Below are 15,355 nucleotides of genomic sequence, written 5' to 3'. Positions count from 1 at the left end.
AGTTAAGTTAAAAACTTCCCAATTCTTATGTTTCTCTTTTATCATTTGCTACCAAGAATTAGAGGATCCAGTTAGGATGCAGAGGTCCCAAGAAATGCTGGGCCCACTAAGCTGGGAAGGCTAACAGGAATTCTTTTTTTTTTTTTTTAAATTTTAAATTTTAAATTTTTTTATAAACATATAATATATTTTTATCCCCTGGGGTACAGGCCTGTGAATTGCCACGTTTACATACTTCACAGCACTCACCAAAGCACATACCCTCCCCAATGTCCATAACCCCACCCCCCTTCTCTCAACCCCCCTCCCGTCAGCAACCCTCAGTTTGTTTTGTGAGATTAAGAGTCACTTATGGTTAGTCTCCCTCCCAATCCCATCTTGTTTCATTTATTCTTCTCCTACCCCCTTAACCCCCCATGTTGCATCACCACTTCCTCATATCAGGGAGATCATATGATAGTTGTCTTTCTCCGCTTGACTTATTTCACTAAGCATGATGTGATCTAGTTCCATCCATGTCGTCACAAATGGCAAGATTTCATTTCTTTTGATGGCTGCACAGCATTCCATTGTGTATATATACCACATCTTTTTTATCCATTCATCTGTTGATGGACATCTAGGTTCTTTCCATAGTTTGGCTATTGTGGGCATTGCTGCTATAAACATCCGGGTGCACGTGCTTCTTCAGATCACTACGTTTGTATCTTTAGGGTAAATAACCAGTAGTGCAATTGCTGGGTCATAGGGCAGTTCTATTTTCAAAATTTTGAGGAACCTCCAAGCTGTTTTCCAGAGTGGTTGCACCAGCTTGCATTCCCACCAACAGTGTAGGAGGGTTCCCCTTTCTCTGCATCCTCACCAGCATCTGTTGTTTCCTGACTTGTTAATTTTAGCCATTCTGACTGGTGTGAGGTGATATCTCCTTGTGGTTTTGATTTGTTTGTCCTGGAAGCTTTTAATCTCTCCTTCTATTTTCAATGATAGCCTTGCTGGATATAGTATTCTTGGCTGCATGTTTTTCTCGTTTAGTGCTCTGAATATATCATGCCAGCTCTTTCTGGCCTGCCAGGTCTCTGTGGATAAGTCAGTTGCCTATCTAATATTTTTACCATTGTATGTTACAGACTTCTTTTCCTGGGCTGCTTTCAGGATTTTCTCTTTGTCACTAAGACTTGTAAATTTTACTATTAGTTGACGGGGTGTGGACCTATTCTTACTGATTCTGAGGGGTGTTCTCTGCAACTCCTGAATTTTGATGCTTGTTCCCTTTGCCATGTTGGAATAATTTTCTCCAGTATACCTTCTGCTCCCCTCTTTCTTTCTTCTTCTTCTGGAATCCCAATTATTCTAATGTTGTTTCATCTTATGGTGTCACTTATCTCTCAAATTCTCCCCTCGTGGTCCAGTAGCTGTTTGTCCCTCTTTTGCTCCGCTTCTTTATTCTCTGTCATTTGGTCTTCTATATTGCTAATTCTTTCTTCTGCCTCATTTATCCTAGCAGTGAGAGCTTCCATTTTTGATTGCACCTCATTAATAGCTTTTTTGATTTCAACTTGGTTAGATTTCAGTTCTTTTATTTCTCCAGAAAGGGCTGTTCTATCTCCCGAGAGGGTTTCTCTAATATCTTCCATGCCGTTTTCAAGCCCGGCTAGAACCTTGAGAATTGTCATTCTGAACTCTAGATCTGACATATTACCAATGTCTGCATTGATTAGGTCCCTAGCCTTCGGTACTGCCTCTTGTTCTTTTTTTTGTGGTGAATTTTTCTGCCTTGTCATTTTGTCCAGATAAGAGTATATGAAGGAGCAAGTAAAATACTAAAAGGGTGGCAACAACCCCAGGAAAATATGCTCCGTCAGGATTTTGTGCTCCATTGCTCCGCCGCTTGCTGGGAGCCGGCCCCTCCCCCTGGGGTCTATCTTCCCGTTGCTTTGGATTCACTTCTCCGCCAGTCCTACCTTTCAGAAAGTGGTTGTTTTTCTGTTTCCAGAATTGCTGTTCTTCTCTTCCATCTGCCGATGGATTTGCAGGTGTTTGCAATCTTTAGATTAGCTATCTAGCTGATCTCCTGCTAGCTGAAGTAGTCTCAGCCTGCTACTTCTCTGCCATCTTGACTCCTCTCCCGGCTAACAGGAATAATTCTGTGTTCCCTGGGCACTATGAACAATGTGTGAATTGAAAGGTGCTGCTAGGAAAAGGAAGAGGCACACATATGGTACATCAAAGCTCTGTCTGGGCACTTGCTCCACCTGCCCTTTGACTTACCTTATATGACACCAGACAAAATATTTAAAAATTTCAGGATGTCAAAAGCAGAACTGAGCACAGTGCCTTTTTGACTGGGGAGACTTCTCCATCTACATAGGTTGTAAGCCCATGAAGCTGGCCTAGACTGGTTTCTTCTCTTTTCTTTTCTTTTTTCTCTTTTCTTCTTTTCCTCCCTCCCTTCCTTTTTTCTTATTTCTTACCTTCTTTTTCTTTTCTTTTCTGTTTCCTCTCTCCCTCCCTTCATCCCTTCCATCCTTCCTTCCTTCTCCCTTCCCATCCCTTCCCATCCCTTTTCTTCCCTTTTTAAATGAATAAAGGGAGAAAGTTCATAATCCTGCTGACCATGGCCTGACACTGAAAATACAGCTGAGAAAAAAAAGAAAGCATATTTAGAATTATAGCATTTTGTTACAGAGCTAGATTTTTGGCTATCCTGATTATCAGATTGAAATAAGAAATAAACTATTTTAAGAACGATGTTAATGATCAAAACAGCTACTTCCCTTCTTCCCCTCAACCACTTTCAAAGATGTATTTATAAAAACAAAACAAAACCAAAACCAGATGAAAGAAAGATCCCCTGAATAACACAGTGGAGCAAAGCCCCATGATTAGGACTGTGATATTAGTTAGAAATAAATTCTTACTATATTATACTTTAGGATACTACTTTATATTATCCTAAAGTATATTATACTTTTCTCTTTGTATATTATACTTTAGGATAATATACTTTAGGATACTTTAGGATTGTTTATTAATAGTAGCTGGCCCCTCTGATTAAACACAGTTTATATGAAAACAAGAGGCTTTAGTGTAATTATTACCTGAGCAAGAAATAAAATTTCTAGATATAAAAACAGAGATAATGCCAAAAATAACAACTATTCATTAGTTGTTGTAGTTAAGAAATAAGAATAAAAGCCCTGGGGCACCAGGCCGCTCTGTCAGTTAGGCACCTGAATCTTGGTTTTGGTTCAGGTCACAATCCTAGGTTTGTGAGGCTGAGCCCTACATTGGGCTATGTGTTCAGATGGGTGTTGCTTGAGATTCTCTCCCTCTCCCTCTGCCGTGTCCCCCCCTTCACACTCTTTCTCTCTCTCTAAAATAAATAAATAAATAAATGTTTTTAAAAAAGAATAATCTTAAGAAATATTAGAATAACCTAGACACTTTTCCTACCCCACTCTGATTCCTCCAAACTATAAGGTCTACTGGCAAGATAAAATTAAATTAGGATTTTATTTTTCTATAATCCACACCATGGAAAATAAGCCATTCCCTGGTTTAAGGCTGACTTAGAGAGTTAGTTCTTCACAGTGATTTTATAACTACAAGATTATATTAACTTACTGTTTTGCCTTACACTTTTTTTTTTTTGAGAAACCTCACTTCCCCCCCCTCCTTTTTTTTTTTTTGTAACTATGAAGAGAAATAAGAGAAAGCTACCATGTCAGTGTTTAGTTACTCAAAGTCAAGCTGCCTTAACACAAAATTTCTGTTCTCCTCTTCCTTCACTGTTAATTAAATGTTAATAGTAGCTCTCCAAATGATAAATAAATTTATATGCTACCATAAGCCTTCACGAAAAGTGGTTAAATCAGGAGTGTATTTTTAAGTATACTCCTCGGTTATTATTCTCATCATTGCCTTTGTTTCCATCTTCTAATCAGGAACACAGTTATGCAAAATGGCCTCAGTGAGAAATAGGATGTCAGGAAGAAGGGGGAAAAAAGTACATAATTGAAGTTTTGTAGCTGTTAAGAGATTGAAGGGTTCAGAAGATATTTTGCTATTATGGGCATGGTTAAGATGACTTAGATGTTTTGGTTCTTGAGCTAAATGAAATAAATGTACAATGTGCCAGTAGTTCCAAACAATGATTCTCCTTTTACTTTTCTGCTCCAATGAGATGAGTGACTTTACTGTCAGTGAAACTTATGACAAGGTTGGAAGGGAGATTGATTTTGGGGTGGGAGGGATGATGCTGGAAAACCAACTGAGATTCACAGAACACAAAACTGCACATTAAAAATCACAGTTGTGCTTTTCTACAAAGAAGTATTAATTGATTGAATACTGCATGCCTAGCATTGACTTAGTAAAATACAATATAGGAAAGCACTTTTCTATAAATAAACAAAGCTCTTTCTAGTTAGGATTTTAAAACACTTTGGAAGAAAATGAATTTACTTATTTTAATCACAAAAAGCTAGTAGCTAAAAATCACATGAAACATGAATTGTAAAGCAGAAGAAATCCATGATTTAATTATTTGTTAGCTTGGCAAAATCTAATTATGGCTTTAGTTTTTGATTATATTTCTGTGGGTAAAGAGAAATTTTTATTGATTTTTAAATTACCATTGGTAAAATGTACAACAGTTATATTTTTTATGTCAAGACTACTTTAATGGTGACCAATGTTTGAAAATTGCAGACAACACAAATGCATATTTCCTCTTTATCTGGACACATCATTAAAATAATGGTAAAATACTAACTAGTATAAACCACTACAATAAAAATACCAAATGGAGGCCGTAAAAAATGAGAAATGCTAGTAAATTTCTAGAAGACAGAAAACAGTAGACATAGTATTGACTGATGATATGAGAAAGCCAGTTTAGTTGACAAGCAAAAAGGGTTGTAACTGATGAGCTAGCTGAACTGCCTTGCCAGGCTACAAAGGCAGGAGTACAAAGTAGTGTTGATTACAAGTTCATAGGAATGGTTGTCCCTGCCTGTCTACAGTTCCACCACACAACTGGGACAATCTAAAATTAGGTTTCATTGCTTTAAATAAAACTAAATTGGGGATGACTTACTTGGCATTATGATGACTTCATGGGCATTAGTGCCTCCATTCCTATTCTTGCATTTAAGTGTTCCCTAGCAAAATGACCTTGTGCCTAATCCTCATCCAGAAGATAGATTCTCCAGATGACAAAACTCACACAAGTATACATATCTGTAAATCAACCTTTATTTGGCTCACTTAAATATGAAAAATTAACTGTCATAAGATCCTAACATGAAAGACAAAGACCAAGATAAACAAAAGAAAACCAATTCTGAAGCAGATAAAAATTAGGAAACAGAAAAAAATAAATAAAACTAAATAACACAAACCAAAATTCTAATTTAAATTTTCAGATAGAGTGAGAGAATATATATTTGCGTCTACACATATACATATATATGTATATATTGCATCCAGTAAGAAAGGTACTATGAAAAAGAAATAGTTACAAAATAAGTTTCCTGGAAACTAAAAGCAAAATATAAAAAGACTAAAAAATATGTTTGAAGAAATCTCCCTAAATGTAAGACATAAAAACAAATTTAAGTAAAAATATCACATAAAAGATAAAAGATAAAAAAATTTCAACTATGAGATTAAGAGTCACTCTGTACCCCTGGGGATAAAAATATATGTTTATAAAAAATAAAAAATTAAAAAAATTTTCAACTATTAGAAAGGTCAGAGAAAATTATTAATAATAACAATAGTATCGATACAAGAAAATTTCTTAAATACTTTCACATTACGGAGGCCCGAATCAAACACAGTGAATGAAAAATTATCAAAACTTAGATACACAGGAAATCCTAAAATTTTGAGTTGGGGTGGGGGGACAAATTCACTGCAGGTGAACCCAGCATTATTCTTATAAGAAAATGAAAAAAAGAAAATGAATCAAGTTATTTCTTTGTAACACTAACTGAGCAAGGATTTCCAACCCAAAATATTTTTCATGACATGCCTTCTGGACTGACTTTTATATTCTAGTTTTAATTAAAACTTTTATTGAGATAATTGTGTATCTGCATGCAGTTACAGAAAATATACAGAGAGATTTCTTGAATATTTTGCCCAGTTTCTCCCAATGGTTGATGTGTTTATGTTTAGGTTCATATGACTTCCTGGTATTTTAATTATTTCATCAATATGTAATGACCCTCTTTGTCTCTCATACTTTTTTGCTCTGAAATCTACTTTATTATATGTTAATATACCTATTCCTGCTATTCTTGCTTAATGTTTGCATGAGGTGTGTGTGTGTGTGTGGAGAGAGAGAGAGAGAGAGAGAGAGAGAGAGAGAGATCTGTACTTTCAAATTACTTCTGTTGCTGAATTTGAGCTCATTTCTCATAAGCAGCATGTGTCCAGGTGTCTCAACACTATACCTTTATGTGATGATTTGTTAGCAGTATCCACAAGATTCAGCATATAGTCAGATTCACAGCTATGATATATTAGAGCAAAGCGTTTATTCATCAAAGGGAAAGTCACAAAGTAAAATCCAGAAAAAAATCAGGTGCAACTCTTGAAGAAAAGTCCTCTCCCAGTGGAGTAACACACTGGTTAGTTCCTCAAAGTGTTATGGTAACAAGTGTGGGAAGTTTTCCAGCAGGAAACCTCCTTAGAAACTCAGCACCCAGAGTTTTTTTATTGGCAACTGGTCATGCAGGCATCTTTTGCTGGGTGTGTACCAAAATTCCAGTCTCCTCCCACCCCTCAAAAAAGCAGATGTTTGGTACAGACCATATTGTTTACATAGTTTGAGCACAGAGGGACATTTTTATTAGAGAAAACCAAGTTTCCAGACATCAGGTAGGGGCCAGTCTTACAAGCTGGTTCTTTAAAGGATAACCACTTCAAACCTGCTCTTAGCCCTTTGCTGAAAAAACATGCATATAGTTCAAGTCATCCTTTTATGTGCATTCTGCCAATCTGTCTTTTGATTGTTGTATTTAGAGCATTTACATTTAAGATAATTATTGATATATCAGAGTTTCAATCTGCTACTTTATTTGCTTTCTAATTGTTGCTCTTGGTTCTTATACCACATTATTCTCTTCTTGCTTTACTGTAGGGTTGTAGAGATATTTTTTAAGATTCCATCTTGATTTATTTAAAATGTGTTTGAGAGTATCTCTTGGTATAGTTTCCATAGTGGTTACTCTGAGTATTAAAATACATATATGTGACTTATAGCAGGCTACGGGCATCAACATTACACCAGTTCAAGTGAAGTGTGGAAATCTCACTTCCATTTAGGTCTCAATTTTAAATATCATTGTTTTGAATATGAGATGGTATTATAATTTTTGTTTCAATCATCATATGTGATTTATAAATCTTGGGAAAAAAAGAATGGCTTATTGTATGTAGCCCTATTTTCTCTCTCCCCACTGTCCCTTCTTCTTGATGTTCCATGATTCCTTCTTTTATGGTTTCCTTACTGTTTGAAAAACTTCATTTGGCCAATCTGTCTGTCTGCAAGTGACAAATTTAGTTTTGCTTCATTTTAGAATGTCTTTATTTCCTCTTTATTCCTAAATTATAGTTTTACCAGATATTATAAGATTAGTAACCACAGTCATCTTCTTTCAGTACTTAGAAAATATTGTGGCACTTTCTTCTGGACTGCACATGTTCAGATGAGAAATCCACTCTAATCCAAAATGGTATTCCCTATGGGTAATATGCCATCCATCTTGGCTGTTTTCAATTCTTTTTCTTTTTCTTTAGTTTTTAAATGTTCAGTTATGATGTGTCCTGACATGATTTCTTTGGGTTTGCCTGTATAAAATTTGTTCAGCTTCTTATCTGTAGGTTTGTCTTTTACCAAATTTGGGGAGTTTTCAGCCATCATTTTTTAAAATGCTCTTTCAGTCCAAATTTCTTTCTCCTATTCTTCTAGGATTTCAGTGATACAAATATTGAACCTTTCATTATGTTTCACAGGTCCCTGAGTCTCTGCTTATGTTTTTGTTGCTGTTGTTTCTATTTATTTTCTATTTTTCAGATTGCATCAATTATATTGTTCACTCATGCTATTGTCTATCATCTCCACTCTACAATTGAGCCCATCCAAGATTTTTTATTCATTACATTTTTCAGTTTTATAATTTCAATTTGGTTTATTTTTATGGCTTCTATTTCTTTGTTGAGATTTCCTATTTTTTTTAATTTGTTTCAAGTTTTTATAATAGTCTGTTGAAATATTTTTATATGACAGCTGCCTTAAAAGTCTTGTCAGCTAATTCCAACATATGATATATTTTGGTGTTGGCATCGATTGATTGCCTTTTTTTACTCAAGTTGCTTTTTCTTGGTTCTTGCTATGATGGGTGATTTTTTTTTTAATTGTATCCTAGACCTTCTGTCTCTTATATTAGGAGAATCTGGGGTCTATTTGACATTTTATTTTTTTTAATTTTAGGGGACAGATTTAACACATGGGGCTTGGTCCATATTTGTGGACTTTGGTACCAATGTGAATTTAAGTATCAGAGCCTTTGTGGTATTATTTTGATCAATCTGGTTCAGCTGTTGCTACAGTGTCTCCAAGCTATTTCCTGTTTGTGCTGCCTCAGCAGGGGAAGAAATTTCCTTAGTCCTGGCTGCCAGGTATCTCTCAGCCGGGAAGGTATTGTGGGACTGTCCTATGGGGATTCCTCTATTCCAGGGTATTTCTGGATGGAAGAGGAAAGTCTTGTGCCTGCAGGGATATAGGTGCTTCTCACACTGAGCCCTTGATGTAGCTGGGTTCTTTATCCCACTAGCCCAACCCAGTGACTCTTGCAGAAAGAAAGAATCTAGGTTCCACTGAAGCAAAAAGACTTCCTGAAGGAAGGCCACTTACTGTGGCTACATCCATTTTCCCATTTCCAGTTGCCCATTCCCCTTTGCTGGGCAGAGAAGGTGAATGTGGGTACAGCAGGTACAATAAGGCTTCCTGAACCAGACCACCTGCAGTATATTGGCTCTCCTTCCAACTCTGCCTGCCCACTTGGTTACCTCTTGGTGGATAAGGGGAGTTTCAGGCCTAGTGGGAAATGAGAAACCTCTCCTGGCTATTTATTTGGGGTAGGGTTTCCAATTGGCCATCTTTTTTTAGTAGTATTATGCTTCCCTGCTTTTGTCAGAGGGAATTCTGTTTGGGGAGAAATGACTTGCCTTCTGTTGCCAGTTTAGATTTGAGAAATGCTGGGTCTGGGTGGCCTTCTTCTGTTGGGTGGGGAACCAAGATGCCTTGCTGCTGCTGTGTTTTTCCCCCAATCCCAGTGTCCTTCTTACCATTCTTCAGAGTTCATCTCATACCATTTCCAGGGTATAAAGTTGTCCTTAGAGGAGAGATGCAGGGAAAAACAACTGTAAACGATCTTGTCCAGATTAGAAGTCTCTTAATTGATTTCTTAGTATGTATTGATATATAATACTTCAGAAAAATCACCTTGTGAAAAACTAGTTGAATGACTTTTTTGGGAAGTAAATTAAAAAATTTTAACTTTGACCCTGTTTTAAACCATATAAGTTCACATGGTTTACTAACATCTTCCGGTACTTTCTTGGTTTAAAATTTTGTGTTGAAATAACGGCAACAACTATCATCTTTACAAAACTCATGCAGGTAAACAATGTTTTCCTTTTTGAAAGAGGAAAAAATCTGAGCCACAGAGAGATCCACTGAATGAGAGAAGTGTAAGGCTAGATAGTGTTGTCATGGACAGAGACTCAAATTTAGATTCTATATAGTTTAATAAATTGTTTCTTTCCTTACATTCTGCTTTTGTAATTTTGGACTCAGCCTTCTAAAATTCTATACCATTTTATAATAAAATGTTCACTTGAAAATCCTCAATATACATGAATTTGTTTGTTTGTTTTTAATTAAATCTATTCTGGAAATATATTCTGGAAATACAGACCTATAAAATGTGGTTTGAAGTCCGACTTTTCTTTCCACATATCCAGGTTTCTCCATTTATTAACAATAAAACCTTGGATAAATTATCTAATATCTCTGGTTCTCAATTTCTTATTGATAAATTGAATTTGATAATATTCATTTCATCATGCCATTCATTGTAGTAATAGTTTAGTGACAGAAGAACATTGTAAAACACCTAAAATGAGTTCTGACCCATAAAAGGTACTTAATAATGATATATTATTATTATTATTATTATTTTATTATTGCTATTGATATATGTTGATAAAATGGTGAAGAGGAGTAGGAGGAAGAAGAGAAAGGTTCTTCAAAAATACTAAGGCAAATAAAGGAAATAAATATAATTTTATAGAGTCAAATCAAATTTTTCTCATCAGCATTTGCTTTCCAGATAAAGGCATATTGGGAAATTCATATTGGGAATTCAAAGGGAAGGAAAATTATGCCTTGAACACATTTAAAATATTCACAAATTCTTAAAAACAATGAGTTAGAGGCTCAGAATAGATCACTGGCTAAACAAGAAAGGTCTCAAATACACAACCTAAACTTACCCCTAAAGGATATGTAGAAAAAACAACACATAAACCCCAAACCAGCAGAAGAAGAGAATTAATAAAGATTAGAGGAGAAATCAATGAAATAGAACCCCAAAGAACAGTAGAACAGATCAACAAAACTAGAAACTGGCTCTTTAAAAAAAATTAATAAGATCAATAAAATCCTGGCCAAACTTATCAAAAAGAAAAGAGAAAGGACCCAGATAAAGAAAATCATGAATGAAAGAGGAGAAATCACAGCCCACATTGAAAAGATACAAACAAATATAACAACATGCTATGAGCAACTTATATGCCCACAAATTAGGCAATCTGGAGGAAATGGATGCATTCCTGGAAACATGTAAACTACCAAAACTGAAACAGGAAAAAAAATAGAAAACCTCAACAGACCCATAACTAGCAAAAAAATTGAAGAAGTAATTAAAAATCTCCCATTAAACAAGAGCCCAAGGCTGGATGGCTTCCCAGGGGAATTCTACCAAACATTTAAAGAAAAATTAATATCTATTCTTCAAAAGCTGCTTCAAAAAATAGAAATGGAAAGAAAACTTCCAAATTCTTTTAATGAAGCCAGCATTATTTTGATCCCAAAACCAGACAAGGACCCCAGCAAAAATCAGAATTATAGACCAATATCCCTGATGAACATGGATGCCAAAATTCTCACCAAGATACTAGCCAACAGGATCCAATAGTCCATTAAAAGAAATATTCCTCACAACCAAGTGAGATTTATTCCTGGGCTGCAAGCTTATTCAACATCTGAATATCAATCAATCAATGTGATACACTACATTAATAAAAGAAAGGACAAGAACCATAAGGTCCTCTCAATAGATGTAGAAAAAGCATCTGACAAAGTACAGCATCCATTCTTGATCACAACTCTTACAGTGTAGGGATAGAGGGAACATACCTCAATATCATAAATGTCATATATATAAAGCCGACAGTGAATATAATTCTCATTGGGAAAAACAGAGATCTTCCTCTAAGGTCAGGAACAATGCAAGGATGTCCACTATGACCCCTGTTGTTCAACTTAGTAGTAAGAAGTCTTAGCCTCAGCAATCAAACACAAAAACAAATAAAAGACATCCAAATTGGCAAAGAAAAAGTCAAACTCTCACTCTTTGCAGATGGCATGATACTCTATGTGGAAAACCCAGAAGACTCCACCCCCAAATGGCTAGAACTCATACAGGAATTCAGCAAAATGGCAGGATATAAAATCAATGCACAGAAATCAGTTGCATTTCTATACACTAACACTAACTGAAATAGAAGAAAGAGAAATTAAGGAGTCGGACCCATTTACAACTGCACCAAACACCATAAGATACCTAGGAATAAACCTAACCAGAAGTGAAGGATCTTTATTCTGAACACTATAGAACACTCATGAAAGAAACTGAGGAAGACACAAAGAAATGGAAAAACATTCCATGCTCATGGACTGGAAGAACAAATATTGTAAAAATGCCTATAATATTTAGAGCAACCTATACATTCAATGCAATCCCTTTAAAAATACTATCAACTTTTTTCAGAGAGCTGGAACAAATAATCCTAAAATTTGTTAGGAAACAGAACAGAACCTAATAGCCAAAGGAATGTTGGAAAAGAAAACCAAAACTGATGGCATCACGATTCTGACTTCAAGCTCTATTATAAAGCTGTAATCATCAAGACAGTATGGTACTCGCACAAAAGTAGACGCATAGGTCAATGGAACAGAACAGAGAACTCAGGAATGGACCCTCAATGCTATGGTCAACTAATCTTAGACAAAGCAATAAAGAATATTTTATGGAAAAAAGACAGTCTTTTCAACTAATGGTGTTGGGAAAATTGGACAGCCACAAACATTCCCTTAGACCACACACAAAAATAGACTCAAAATGGATGAAAGACGTCAATGTGATCAAGGAATCCATCAAAATCCTTAAGGAGAACACAGGTAGCAACCTCTTTGACATCAGCTGCAGCAACTTCTTCCTAGAAACACTGCCAAAGGCAAGGGAAACGAGGGCAAAAATGAACTATTGGGACTTCACCAGGATCAAAAGCTTTGACACCGCAAAGGAAACAGTTAACAACTGTTAGAATGGGAGAAGATATTCGCAAATGACATATTGGATAAAGGGCTAGTATCCAAAATCAATAAAGAATTTAATGAACTCAATACCCAAGAATAAATAATCCAATAAAGAAATGGGCAGAAGACATGAACAGACATTTCTGCAAAGAAGACACCCAAATGGCCAACAGACATATCAAAAAGTGCTCAACAGGGGTGACTGGGTGGCTCAGTGGGTTAAAGTCTCTGCCTTCGGCTCAGGTCATGATCCCAGGGTCCTGGGATCTAGCCCCGCATTGGGCTCTCTGTTCGGCAGGGAGCCTGCTTCCTCCTCTCTTTCTGCCTGACTCTCTGCCTACTTGTGATCTGTCTGTCAAATAAATAAATTAAAAAAAATAATCTTAAAGAAAAAAAGTGCTCAGCATCACTTGACATCAGGGAAATACAAATCAAAACCACAGTGAGATACCTACCACCTCACATAAGTCAGAATGGCTAAAACTAACCAGTCAGGAAACAACAGGTTTGGATGCTGAGAAAATGAGAACCTTCCTACACTGCTGGTGGAAATGCAAGCTGGTATAGCCACTCTGGAAAATTATTAGAATTTCCTCAGAGAGTTGAAAATAGAGCTACCCTAAGACCCCACAATTGCTTTACTAGGTTTTTACCCCAAAGATACAAACAAACATAGTGATGTGAAGGGGCATCTGCATCCCAATGTTTATAGCAGCAATGTCCACAATAGCTAAACTATGGAAAGAGTCCAGATGTCCACTGATGAATGAACAGATACAGAAGATGTGATACATACATACATATATATATATATAGTCAGCCATTAAAAAAATGAAATCTTGACATTTGCAATGACGTAATAGAGCTAGACGTAGATAGATGCTAAGTGAAATAAGTCAGTCAGAAAAAGACAATTGCCATATGATTTCACTCACATGTGGAATTTAAGAAACAAAACAGAGGATCATGGGGGAAGGGAGGGAAAAATAAAACAAGACAAAATCAGATAGGGAGACAAGCTGCAAGAGACTCTTAAAGATAGGAAACAAACTGAGGGTTGCTGGAGGCATGTGGGGTAGGGATGGGGTAACTGGGTGAGCGACATTAAGGAGGGCATGTGATATAACAATCACTAGGTGTTATGTAAGACTGATGAATCACTGAACTCTACCTCTGAAATTAACACACTATATGTTAATTAATTGAATTTAAATTTAAAAAATAAAAATAAATAAAAATATGAAGAGTGGATTTGAATAATATTTCAGAAGTAAAATTAGCAGAATTTAGTAATTCATAAACTTAGATGTTAATGAATAAGACGGTCAATAAAATGTCATCCTCTGATTGATCTTCTATGGAACTGTGGTGTGCGGCATTGCCACTATTTATAATTTAAAAAATCAGATGTAATAACATGTTTGGGGAGAAATAGTCGATTTCATTCCAGGCATGCTGAATTGAGGTATTGATTTCTTCAGTTTTTCTTTGTGTTTCATGACATTGATAATTTTGTAGAGAACACGATAATTACCTTGTACAATATGACTTAATTCTGTTACATACATTTTTTCAGGAATAGTAAAGAAGTAATACTTTCTTCTTGGTGCATCACATGAAGATGCGCTTTGTGTGGATTTGTCCTATTACTGATAATATTAACTTTAATCAGTCCCTTGGTTAAAATGATGTCAGTTGGGTTCCTTAGCTGTGAAGTTTTTGATTTTTTTTCCTTTGAAGTAAGTATATAATGAAGAGATGCTTCCATTTAATTGATACTATTTCTTCCTTATATGTTTGGTTGAATTCATCAGTAAAGCCGTTTGGCATGGAGTTGTTATTGTTTTGGGGGACAGAAATCATAAATGTTTAAGGAAAAACGGAATTTACTTAAAAACAGAAGTAACTTGGGGTATCTATTTCTTCTTGTGTAATCTTTGGTAGTTTGTGACTTTCTGAAAATGTCTATCATCTAAGTCATCACATTTTTGACACATTTTTTAACATAAAAAACTTTGATTCGTAAATGTCTATGTAATCTGTAGTGACATTTCCTCCCCACCCCCAACATTTCATATTATTGGTATTCTATCTCTCTCTTTTTTTTTCCCTTTTTGGCCTAGTCTAGTTAGAGGCTGATCAATTTTGTTGTCTTACAAATAACCTGTGTTTTGTTTCCTGACTTTCTTTACCGGTTTCTTGATAATCTCATTGCTTTTTGATCCCATATTAATTTTTTTTAAAGATTTTATTTATTTATTTGACAGACAGAGATCACAAGTAGGCAGAGAGGCAGGCAGAGAGAGAGAGAGAGAGAGAGAGAGAGAGGGAAGCAGGCTTCCTGCGGAGCAGAGAGCCTGATGCGGGGCTCGATCCCAGGACCCTGAGACCATGACCTGAGCCGAAGGCAGCAGCCCAAACCACTGAGCCACCCAGGCGCCCCCCATCTTAATTGTTTTATTTGTTCTGCCTGTTTTGGGTTTAGTTTGCCCTCCTTTTTTTCTACTTTCCTAATGCAGAAGCTTAGACCTTTTTGTTTTCTAATATAAGCATTTAGTGCTACAAATTTTCTCTCTAAATTTAGCTTAGTCCCTCAAATATTAATGTCTTATTTTATTTTCATTTACATTATTTTCTAATTTTCCTTGTGATATATTATTTGATACATGCATTACGTAG

The sequence above is a fragment of the Mustela putorius genome, unplaced genomic scaffold (assembly GCF_011764305.1).
Source record: "Mustela putorius furo isolate JIRA1106 unplaced genomic scaffold, ASM1176430v1.1 tig00003867_pilon_pilon_pilon, whole genome shotgun sequence".
Lineage (NCBI taxonomy): Eukaryota > Metazoa > Chordata > Mammalia > Carnivora > Mustelidae > Mustela > Mustela putorius.
This window is presented reverse-complemented; position numbering follows the sequence as displayed.